The sequence below is a fragment of the Condylura cristata genome, unplaced genomic scaffold, assembly GCF_000260355.1.
Source record: "Condylura cristata isolate star-nosed mole 26May11 unplaced genomic scaffold, ConCri1.0 scaffold00038, whole genome shotgun sequence".
Lineage (NCBI taxonomy): Eukaryota > Metazoa > Chordata > Mammalia > Eulipotyphla > Talpidae > Condylura > Condylura cristata.
Genome location: NW_004567139.1, coordinates 3,727,343 through 3,731,817, shown reverse-complemented (window position 1 = coordinate 3,731,817; position 4,475 = coordinate 3,727,343). Strand labels below are relative to the sequence as shown.

Below are 4,475 nucleotides of genomic sequence, written 5' to 3'. Positions count from 1 at the left end.
CGGCGGGCACGGGACTGGCGGTGCGAGGCGGCGACCTGCGGAGCTCCCTCAGCGGTTCCCACCCAGCCCGGGTCCACTCCGCGATAGCGGCTCCGCGGCGGCTCCACCGGAAACGACCCGGCAGCAGCCAATCCGCGCTCGGCTGCTGACGTCAATGCGCCTCGCTCTGGCCAGAGCCGTCGTCTGGGCAACCTTAAAGGCGCAGTGGCCTCGGTTGCTCCTGCGCCCCTTTAGCTGGGACCTGGGCGGGTCCGCACGCTAGAGTCGCTCTCCTCGGCTTTTCTTTCCACCTCGCGTCCCTCATCCGCAGCCCGGTCTTCACTTCGGGATCTTCTCCCTCACCCCGTCTCTCCAGCCCCGCGCTTCCGCCGGTTCACCTGCCCGGCCAGCCTCACCTGCTCCGCGATGGACGCCTGCCGGCTCCTGGTCCCCCGCCTTCGGCTCGCCGCTCCCTCTCCGCGCCGCTGTCGGGAGCGCCTTCTCGCGTCCGCGCCTCTCTCCTCCCCTTTCTCACCCCGGCCTCCCCCGCCGCCTCGGCCTTTTCTCCCTCCCTCGAACCCCCACCCCCAGCCCGAGTCGACCCACGTGGGGCGTCTTGGATGACAGGTGGGCGACTCCGCCCCATGGCCCCTGCAGGAGGAGGACGGGGCCGGGGCGGGGAGATTCCTCCGTGTCCAGCCCCGGCGGATCTGCCGCAGCTGCGCCGCGAGGCCCGGGGCCGGCGGAAGCCTGGGAGGAGAACGCTGGGCCGCGCATCCTGTGCCCCGCCTGGGCCTCGTGAGCCTCCGGTCCAGGAAATCTGAGCCCTGCCAAGAGTCTGCTGGGCGCGTCGGGCTGCTCTCCTCCCGCGCCGGGTGCTGAGGTCGTCGGTGCAGGCCTCACCATCTCTGTGGCACAAGACACTGGCACTGATTTCGCTGGGTCCAAGAGAGGCCTGAGTCTTTCCAGCACCTGGAATGCCCCCACCATCACACCTGAACGGGTCTCCTGAGAAGTGTGATGCGTGCAGATAGGCACAAGGCTCTTCACGACTTGCAGAAGCCAATAATGGGGATGATGGGGACAGGCAGGCTGGAGAGTCTACTTCTGTACTCCTTCAGCCTTTTTTTTTTTTTTTTTTTTTTTTTAGAGCATCTACCTGTGACGGGAGATCTGGAATTTTTTTTTTTTTTTTTTTAGAGTATCTACCTGTGAGGGGAGTTCTGGAATGCAGGCGACAGTTTCAACCATATAGTCTCTTAATAAATAGAGATCCTTCCATGATAGTAGCTGCTGCACTACGCGGTATGTAGTTCTAGAGCCACATGTGCAAAATACAACGGATTTAATACACTAGGGAAAGAATATGTCGGACATCTCAATTATCTCTAGACTGGTTCCAGAGTGAAATGATACTAGTGGGGGTCAATTACTTAAATATTATTTGAAAATTCACCTTTGTCTCTTAAATATAACTACTAGGGCCTCCCTGATGCCTAGGGGTTCTCTCAGCTCTATCAGGGTTGCAGGCCTCTGAGTTCCATCCCTCGGCCAGGGAGCTGACCCGCAGGATGCAGCAGACCTCCTCTGTCTCCTCGCTGCTCCCCTCAGCAATGGATTTCAGTACATCCACCTGTTCTGCTCCCCAATCTGTCTCCGGTGAGTCCTCTCACCCCCAATTGGGCTTACACCCCAATTCTCCTTTGCAATAATACAAAAATAAAATCTTTAAAACAAATACAACTGCTGAAGTGTTTAATCACATGGGGCTCATGTTCTATTTCTGCTGCACATCACTGCAGTGTGATACCACCTGCTCCCCCAAGTCCACAGGCTATCACAGTCTTGTTCCTTTATTCCAGCAGACCACAAGCAAATCAAGGAGCCAATTAGAATGGCAGCCTGGACTACAGGGCGGAAGTTTCACCTCCCACCAAACCCCCAAATACCGTTTGCCCTTTGGCCAGGGATGGGTGGAATGGGGATTAAAGACAGAGCCTTCCGTCATATAGGATTTCACCCTTGTCAGTACAAAGCAGAGCTAATAAACTGAACCCTAAGCCGGCAAGAGGAGAGGCAATCCGATAGCACTGAGCAGGTCCCGTCATGTTGTGAGAGGAAAACATGCCCTCGGATAAATCTGAATTTGGTTTTAGGCTCATCCATCTCCGGTAATTAACTTAATCTCCATGCGCCTCAGTTTCCTCAATGGTCAAAGCATAAGCAGGACTGTGTTAAAATGAACTTGGAACGTTAATCACTGCAAACAGGTATGTCACTCCAGAGCAGGCCTGTTCTAAATTCATTATGAGCACTAGTTCGTGTATTCTCGCCATTCTATGGCATGGGTACTATTTTGCTACAGAAGGAAAACAAGGTGTGTGGAGAAGTGACTTGCCCAAGGCCATACCACCTGGCAGTGTTCTTAGCACGCTCCTGGGCAGCAAGTACAAATAGAAGGTGCCGGGCAAGGTGTGTCCTTACATGTATACAGTAAATGCATGTCAGCTTGCACCCCATTTCTCCTCCCTTCCTCCAGTGCTACCCAGACTACAAGGTTAAGACTGAGACGCACCGTGTCCCATCGCCACAGCCTTAAGAACAAGGAAATAAGCGAGCTGGTGGCATTAAACCAAAGGTTGGGAGGGGCAGCTGGACATACGCCCAGCGTATGTCCCTGCTCCGTGTGGGTCCAGCCTCCAGCTGTCTCCAGGATCGGTGCTACCCAGCCTTGTTCTAGCTGCTAACTCCTATGCTGGGGCTTTAAAAGACAAAGGAGGGGCGGGGGAGGGCCAAACAGTAAGTGATTGAACCTAGAGAGGGGTCACTGACACAGCTGCCCAAAAACTGAACAGCCCATAGTGGTTTCCCAGGGGTGTGAAGACATTCAGTGTTTGGTGCCCAGGTGAGAATCACACTTATAAATGATACTTCTAAAATGACAATGGTTGCGAGGATGTTTAGTGTAATTTCCCTTTCTCCAGAGGCCTGCCCTTGAGGCCAAGGCCTGCCAGCCTTATCTTGAAAAGCCTGACAGCCTATGTCCTTGAAAAGCTCAGCCAGAGTAGCTGGGTAAGTCAATTTTTCTCTTTAGAACAAAATTCCTTCCTTGTTGTTACAGTATCTAGGAAATACGAATAAACCATTTTAAGGTTTTGTTAAAAAGTATTTATGCATAAAATACTAGAGGTGGGGGCGGGGGCGCTGCGAGGATTCATCAGAGACAGAGTGGGGAGCAGAACAGGCAGATCAACAAAATCCGCTGCTGAGAGCAGCAGCGGGCGAGACAGGAGAGGTCTGCTGGGTCATGTGGGTCACTCCCTGGCCAGGATCAAATTCAGTGACTGGTGATAGCTTCATAGGGCTGATACTTAATCCTTTGCACCACAAGAGAGGCCCCATGAACTGACCGTTTTAAAGGAAAATTAACATAGTGATATCACTGGCCCATGCAGGAAGTAGAACTAAGAGAGCCGGACCATAAAAGGAGACTAAGTTCCTGGCCCATTACTTCATGTTTCTGCTACCTAAAGTTTTCATTGGCTATGGTTAGATCCAAACATTTCAGATTTCCAAGGAGAACTTTCCAGGTCATCACCACCTACTAGTGGTTTCGATATCTCTTGCAGAAACAAGGATGTGGTCCCACCACAGCCCCATTCCCACAAGCACCCAAACCCAGCCTTTCTCTAGTTGTCTCCCTACCTACACCAAGGAAGGGTGTTTATCTCACACATTCACCGAACTGTTAACCATGAAATTAGACAAGTGGCAAGCTTTGGGTTTAATACTAAAAAGTTTTCCAAATTAAAAATAATGCCCATACAACAGGGTAGGGGGGAGGGAAATGCACGGGATTATGGTGATGGCACATGGTTGCTTTGTTGTTGGGAACCCGGGGGGGTTTCCATTTGGGTTGGGGAAAAAATGTGTACAATGTTGTGTAAATATACTTTTTTGTTTTAAAAAAAGAATATAACAAAAAAAAATAATGCCCATCCAAAGTAGCATATTTCAATCCACAACGTTCAACAAGCAATAGAGGCGATTAGTCAGATTCCCCAGAGAAATAGAAGCAATAGAATGTGTATTTATATAGAAAGATTTATTTTAAGGAATCAGTCTGTGCCCGTGATTGTGAGAGCTGCAAAGTCCAAAATCTGCAGGGCGTGCGGCAGGAGAGAAGCAGGGTGACTTGGTAAAGACAGAACTCAGTCTTTTCTCTCGACCTTTAACTGATAGGGTGAGGCCCGCCTTAGGAAGGGTAATCTGCTTAGCTCAATCATCCCTCAATTTCAAGGTTAGTCTCAGCTGAAAAAGTACCTTACAATCCAGACAAGTGGTTGAACAAAAACGGGGTGCTATGACCAGCCAATTAGTCATCACCAGAGTGAATCAAGTCAGGCCGGAGACTGTAAGAGTCTCTTCTAAATATTCTTCCTCTGGTGACACTCCCTTTTGCAGGTGCTTTTGTTGTTTTTTTTTTTTTAAGATTT

At 51.0% G+C, this 4,475-nt stretch overlaps 1 protein-coding gene across 1 annotated transcript in view; it reads right to left on the bottom strand.

Moving 5' to 3' along the window:
• The window catches only part of PRKAR1A (protein kinase, cAMP-dependent, regulatory, type I, alpha), an 18,369-nt gene extending 17,853 nt beyond the window's left edge, over positions 1-516 (bottom strand). Inside the window, exon 1 of the mRNA XM_004693459.2 lies at positions 396-516. The gene's annotated coding sequence lies outside the window, so the exon portion shown is untranslated. The remainder of the gene's footprint in view (positions 1-395) is intronic.
• Positions 517-4,475: the final 3,959 nt, after the last annotated feature.